At 45.8% G+C, this 7823-nt stretch overlaps 1 pseudogene; it reads left to right on the top strand.

Moving 5' to 3' along the window:
- The first annotated feature begins 1841 nt into the window (after nt 1–1841).
- LOC134930618 (5S ribosomal RNA) lies at nt 1842–1960 on the top strand (annotated as a pseudogene).
- The last annotated feature ends 5863 nt before the right edge of the window (nt 1961–7823 follow it).

Raw genomic sequence — 7823 nt, 5'->3', positions numbered from 1 at the left:
CACTCCTACCTCAATCCTTTCCTATTTTGTTAGCTCATTCTCACAGATTTAATTCTTCATTTTTCAACACTAGGTTTTATGCACACATACTAATGTGGGGTACCTACCCTTCTACCCTCACTTGACCTTAAATATTATTTTCACCTTCACTAGATCACACCCATACCACTAAGCATCCTAGTCTATATCCATATTTCACCTCCAATGTAAGATGCCAAAAATTATGGCCATCACATACAATTTCCTTAACATGTTTTCCCCACAGGTCACCATTCTTTCTATCTATATGGACAGTCAAAGAAACCAACCATTTGTTTTCTTAACATGCATAACCATATACAGTTAATTTCCCTTATGTCCATACTTAATACTCATTATAGCATGACTTCAGGCAACATTTATTTATCTATATCCAGGGTAAAAATAAATATCTTAACTTTATGAATTTATATCCACCACACTCTAGCCATCAATGTGGAATCCCCTTCTTGTATTTTAATTAGATCTACTACTTATAAAATAGTTCATCCCTCCTTCCCTTTGTTTTTGAATTCATATCTGCCATCCAAAGACACAGAGCACTGCTCTGTATTAGGAGGACCCGCTCCAGTTTCCAGGCAACTAACATACAAAATATTGATGCTGTTGCCAAACTACTGACACATGCCGCTATCACATGATTGGTTCCTAGGCAACCAGTATGCAGGACGCGATCGCTATCTCTTCCGTAACCGGAAGTGATGCACGAGATGCGGCTCCATGGCAACACGCCCTGTCACCATTCTAAACTGGATAAACGCGCAAGACTGGATCGATGGCAACATGCCCTGTCATGAAGTAACTGGAGTGATGCACCAGATGTGTTGCCGCGATCAGCACCTCACGTCTGACCGGAACCGGAAGTTACGCGTCTGACGCGGCTTCCGGTAACGGCAACAGAGGCTGCCGGATCCAGAAGTGGCGCGTTAGACACGGCTTCCGTAAACGAGATCCCGACAATTGTGAGTGGTTAATTGAAACAGACCAGCCCCCATTTGAACCTTAAATAAGGCAACATTTTTTCATGGTCCACACACAGTGAACAAGCCACAAGGTGAAACGGCTGTCTGTGAAATAGTGGTGCTGAACTGTTCACAGTTCAGCCCACTCACCTCCTGGTATCGTATATATATGCCCATTTGGGTTTAAAATTGTTTATCAGTTATCTTTTTTCTTTGCTGCTATAATCTGCTCATAAGCTTTACTTAAGCTTATAATTGTTGCAAAAGTATCACAATCCTTTTAATAATTACTGTTAACTTTGTGAACTACATACAAACACTGCTTTCTCTTCTGCATAAATACCATTTGAAAGCACTGTGGAATTTCCAGACTCACGCAATAACTTCACTATGTATCCTGCATATCATTATGTAAAATTGTTTTTTGTTTCAAAGAACCACGGTATATACTCTTCTTACAAAGCACAAACTATGTTGGTTCTTGGAGCGTACAGCACTCACTGATGATTGGATATTCTGACATCTGTCATACCGTTATCTAATAAGTATCACCAACCATTACTCTTTATTTTCAATAGGGAAAGGCAATCAGTCTCTCTCATCCACTGTCTGCTGTAAATTATAGGACAGTGGACAGCAGAAGGCGGACCCTGAACCTATTATTATTTCTTACATGTATTTAACTTATTTCAGTACTCTCATCCAAATGCCAGCTTAACATCTCTCTGCAATGCTAGAGTAACAGAGAATCTGTGCATAATCATTGGACAGCAGAAGTACCTCTAATCTCGGTATTTGCCAATAAGCACACACTCTCTCTCTCATTTGCAATAATTGAGAACTTAATGCCATATCTCACTGGTTATGCCCAATCTCGCCTGATCTTGGAAGCAAAGCAGTGAGAAGCCTAATCAGTACCTGGATGGGAGACCTCTAGGGAATATTGGGTGCAGTAATAACACTCCCTATCTAATGCAAAAAACAGGATTTTGATACCTACCGGTAAATCCTTTTCTCCTAATCCGTAGAGGATGCTGGGGTCCACTTCATGACCATGGGGTATAGATGGTTCCGCAGGAGCCATGGGCACTCTTAAGACTTTTCAATGGGTGTGAACTGGCTCCTCCCTCTATGCCCCTCCTCCAGACCTCAGTTATAGGAACTGTGCCCAGGGAGATGGACATTTCGAGGAAAGGATTTACTTTAATACTAATGGTGAGATACATACCAGCTCACACCTCAACCATGCCGCACAACATGGCATTCAACATGACACACGCCAACAGGCATGAACCAATTACAGCAAACATGCTGAAACTAATAAAACACATGTGTAATTCTAATAAACAAAACTGCAGGTAAAGTACGCACTGGGACGGGCGCCCAGCATCCTCTACAGACTAGGAGCAAAAGGATTTAACGGTAGGTATCAAAATCCTGTTTTCTCATGTGTCCTAGAGGATGCTGGGGTCCACTTTATGACCATGGGGTTTATACCAAAGCTCCAGTAGGGGCGGGAGAGTGCGGATGACCCTGCAGCACCGATTGACCGAACTTGAGGTCTTCATCGGCCAAGGTGTCAAACTTGTAGAATTTTGCAAATGTGTTTGACCCCGACCAAGTAGCTGCTCGGCAAAGTTGCAATGCCGAGACCCCCCGGGCAGCCACCCAGGATGAGCCCACCTTCCTAGTGGAATGGGCCTTCACAGACGTCGGTAATGGCAATCCAGCCGTAGTATGAGCGTGCTGAATCGCACTTCTTATCCAACACGCAATAGTCTGCTTGGAAGCAGGACACCCAATTTTGTTGGGAGCATACAGGACAAACAAAGACTCTGTTTTCCGTATTCGAGCTGTTCTAGCGACATAAATCTTTAAAGCTCTAACCACATCTAGCGACTTTGACTCGGTGAACGTGTCAGTAACTACTGGCACCACAATAGGTTGGTTTATGTGGAAAGATGAAACCACCTTTGGAAGAAAATGTTGACGAGTTCTCAACTCTGCCCTATCTTCATGGAAGATCAGGTAAGGGCGCTTGTGAGACAAGGCCCCCAACTCAGACACCCGCCGTGCGGATGCCAATGCAAAAAGCATCACCACCTTCCAAGTGAGAAACTTCAACTCTCTCTCTTGTAGAGGCTCAAACCAATTTGATTGAAGAAACTGCAACACCACATTAAGGCACTGGAGGCACAAATGGAGGATGGATGTGCAGAACCCCTTTCACGAAGGTCTGAACCTGTGGAAGAGAGGCCAATTGTTTTTGAAAGAACACTGACAAGGCCGAAATCTGGACCTTGATTGACCCCAATCGGAGGCCCGCCTCCACACCAGCCTGCAGAAAATGGAGAAAACGTCCCAACTGAAACTCTTCCGTAGGAGCCTTCTTGGATTCACACCAAGACACATATTTTCTTCAAATACGGTGGTAATGTTTCGACGTTACTCCTTTCCTGGCCTGAGTAAGGGTGGGGATGACTTCCTTGGGAATACCCTTACGGGCTAGGATCCGGCGCTCAACAGCCATGCAGTCAAACGTAGCCGCGGTAAGTTTTGATACACGCGCGGCCCCTGCTGCAGTAGGTCCTCGCGAAGAGGAAGAGGCCGAGGATCTTCTATGAGCAACTCCTGAAGATCTGGGTACCAAGCCCTCCTTGGCCAGTCTGGGGCAATGAAGATTGCTTGAACTCTTGTTCTCCTTATGATCCTGAGCATCTTTGGAATCAGCGGAAGTGGAGGGAAGACATACACCGACCGGAACACCCACTGGGCCACTAGCGCATCCACTGCTATTGCTTGAGGGTCTCTTGACCTGGAACAATATTTCTGAAGCTTATTGTTGAGATGAGATGCCATCATGTCTACTTGAGGAACTCCCCAAAGACTTGTCACCTCTGCGAAGACTTCTTGGTGGAGACCCCACTCTCCTGGATGGAGATAGTGTCTGCTGAGGAAGTCTGCTTCCCAGTTGTCTACTCCCGGAATGAAAATTGCCGACAGAGCCTTTACATGTCTTTCTGTCCAGAGGAGGATCTTCGTCACCTCTGCCATTGCCGCTCTGCTTTTCGTTCCACCCTGCCTGTTTATGTACGCGACTGCTGTTACATTGTCCGACTGGATCTGCACGGAATGATCTCGAAGATGTACCGCTTGTTGAAGGCCATTGTAAATGGCTCTCAATTCCAGCATGTTTATGTGAAGGAAGGCTTCCTGACTTGACCATTTTCCTTGGAAGCTTTTCCCCTGAGTGACAGCTCCCCAGCCTCGGAGACTTGCATCCGTGGTTACCAGGACCCAGTCCTGAATCCCGAACCTGCGTCCCTCTAGTAGGTGAGAACTGTGTAGCCACCACAGGAGCGAAATCCTGGCTTTAGACGACAGGATTATCTTCCGGTGCATGTGTAGGTGGGATCCCGACCACTTGTCCAACAGGTCCCACTGGAATACCCTGGCATGGAACCTGCCAAACTGTATGGCCTCGTAGGCCGCCACCATCTTCCCCAACTGAACGCACTGATGGATCGACACACTTGATGGTTTCAATATCTGTTTTACCATTTTCTGGATTTCCAGAGCCTTTTCCACTGGAAGAAATACTCTCTGAACTTCTGTGTCCAGAATCATCTCGAGAAAACGCTTGAATAAAACCCCTCCCCTTTGTTGTGACAAAGGTACCAGGACTATGACCTGATCCTGACATAATTTTTGGATTGCCGCTGTTACTGCTTCCCTTTCTGGAAGAGAAGCTGGCAAGGTCGATTTGAAAAATCGGCATGGGGGAACGTCTTGAAACTCCAGCTTGTATCCCTGGGACACTATTTGCAACACCCAGGGATCCAGGCCAGACAGAATCCAACCTTGGCTGAACAGTTTGAGACGTGCCACCACCCGAGCGGCCTCCCGCAAAGGAGCTTCTTTCCCTTTCCCCTACCCGCAATGAAGGGGGAACCTCTCGCTTTTTTGCATTTATTGGGCCGAAAGGACTGCATGTGCGGGTGATATGTCTTTTTTGCTGGTGCAGGAGCAGAGGGCAAAAATGTCGACTTAGCTGCGGTAGCCACCGAGACTAACGCATCCAGTCCATCGCCAAATAAGGCCTCACCTTTATATGGGAGAGCCTCCATATTTCTTTTGGAATGTGCATCCGTGTTCCACTGGCGAATCCACAACGCCCGCCGAGCCGATACTGCCATGGTAGCGGATTGTGAACTCAAGAGTCCAATATCTTTCATCGCTTCTAGCATGTATGCGGCAGCATCTTTGATATTCCCTAACTTAAGGATTATCTCATCTTCATCAATTGTGTCAATTTCTGATGACACGCTTTTTGACCATTTTTCAATAGTGCGACTCACCCACACACAAGCAATTGTGGGCCTGAGCAGTGTACCATTGGCAACATAAATGGATTTCAATGTAGTTTCCATCTTTCGGTCTGCCGGCTCTTTTAGTGAAGCCGTGCCAGGTGCAGGGAGAATTACCTTCTTTGTCAACCTGGACAGTGCACTGTCTAACACAGGGGGTGACTCCCATTTTTTCCTGTCCTCCACCGGGAAAGGATAAGCTATCTGAATTCTCTTGGGAATACAAAATTTATTTTTGGGATTCACCCACATCCCTTCAAAGAGTGTATTTAGCTTGTGGGAAGGAGGGAAAGTGACCTTCGATTTCTTTTCTTTATAGAAATAAGCCTTCTCCTGAGGTACAGGAGTGGTTTCCGTGACTTCCAGAACTTCCATTATAGCCACAATCATATATTGTATATTTTTTGACAATTTATGATCTATTTCTCTGGAGTCACTATCGCCGACACAAGAATCAGTGTCCGTGTCGGTATCAGTATTCCCAATATTCGCAAATGGTCTCTTATGTGACTCAGAGGGGTCGCCTGCGGATGGAAGAACAGAGCCCTGAAAAATCACATCCTCCACAGATTTTCTCCAGCACTCAGCATGAGATTCAGACTTATCTAATCTCCTATTGATATGATGCATACTATCACGTATTTCTTTCACCCATGCAGGCTCTTGGTGTGCCGGCAGCGCCACCACATTACACTTCTGTGTCCCTATAATGGTTTCCTCCGGGGAGGAACTCCCTGCCTCTGACATGTCTTACACACGTGTACAACACACACACAGACACACTGGGACTTATAGGGGACTGACCCACAGTAAAATCTGTCAGAGGGACACAGTTTAGGAGCAGCCAGTTCACAACCCGAGCATCTAATGCCTGTGAACACAGAATGCCCACTGACGCTTTTTACACAGTAAAACACACTTGTAAAGCACCAAAACCGCTTGTGCCCCACCCCAATTTTGCACCCTGATACTTGTAGTCAGAAGTGAAGGAGAACCAGCGATGTCTCTGCAGCCTGAGGAGAGAGAAAATGGCACTGAGCAGTGTGCTGGCTGCCTGAGGAAGAAGCTCCGCTCTTTTTACCTGAGAAACTTTTCATAATATTTATACTGGCGGGGGTAGGGCTGTGCCTGGGTATCTTATGTCCCCTTTTTGCCAGCTTATAGAGGTGTTTTTGCTGTCCAGGGCGCCTCACCCGCGCCCTGCAGTACCTGTGTGTGTGGGCAGCAATGGCGCACTGCGCTCCCACCAGCCGCGCTGTACCTCAGCCATCACTTTTCTTGATAGAAGATCTGTCTTCTTCTACTCACCTGTCTTCTGACTTCTGGCTCTGTGAGGGGGTGACGGCGTGCTGTGGGAGTGAGTATCTAGACACGGCTAGCGTTCAGTACCCTTCAGGAGCTAATGGTGTCCTGTCAGCCAGAAGCAGAGCCATGAAACTCTTCAGGAAGTTGGTTCCTACTTCTGCCCCCTCAGTCCCACGAAGCAGGGAGACTGTTGCCAGCAGTTCTCCCTGAAAATAAAAAACCTAACATAAGTCTTTTCAGAGAAGCTCAGTAGAGCGCCCCTAGAGTGCATCCAGTCTGCCTGGGCACATTTCTAAAACTGAGGTCTGGAGGAGGGGCATAGAGGGAGGAGCCAGTTCACACCCATTGAACCGTCTATACCCCATGGTCATGAAGTGGACCACAGCATCCTCTAGGACGTATGAGAAAGCAGAAGTGTTGGAGCAACCTTTGACTCTTACCAATCCCCTTATCTATCTAGATTGTGTACACTGTTGGTATCAGATTGATATGCAGCAAATCAGTCCTTACCAGGAGACTAATTAACAGAAGGTACCACATATCGGACTAATACTAGAGTCTTAATTACTTTAACACGTGTCACCTCAAGTGCACCCATATGCATTCTCACTAAGAATATTGAATTCTATGAGTGTAATCACTCATATCTGATTAAGATTTCATGATATTGGATGTGGAGTTGAAATTTAAAAAAACCTTAATCTTTGTGTACAAATTGTGTAATATTTGTGTACAAATTTTTTATACTATATTCAATTAAAAGTTAAGTTTTAATTATTTTCATCATATCAAGAGTGCCCCAACACAGAGTCTCTCTTTTCTCTTCCACTATTCACTTTACTATGGCTTTAGAAATCCATGCACAGGCAATAGTGGGCCTTAACTCCATGCCTGAAGCAGTGTATATGGATTTGAGCGTAGTCTCAATTTTGCGGTCTGCTGGTTCTTTCAAATTGGTAGACCCATCGGCCGGTAAAACCACCTTTTTAGACAGTCTAGATACAGAAGCATCTACTATAGGGGGGGGGTTTCCCACTTTTTCCTATCCTCCTCAGGAAAGGGAAAAGCCATCAGAACCCCTCTTTGGGATCTGGAATTTTTTTTCCGGGTTTTCCCAGGATTTTTCAAAATAATGCGTTCAATTCCTCAG

The sequence above is a fragment of the Pseudophryne corroboree genome, chromosome 5 (genome assembly GCF_028390025.1).
Source record: "Pseudophryne corroboree isolate aPseCor3 chromosome 5, aPseCor3.hap2, whole genome shotgun sequence".
Lineage (NCBI taxonomy): Eukaryota > Metazoa > Chordata > Amphibia > Anura > Myobatrachidae > Pseudophryne > Pseudophryne corroboree.
This window is presented reverse-complemented; position numbering and strand designations above follow the sequence as displayed.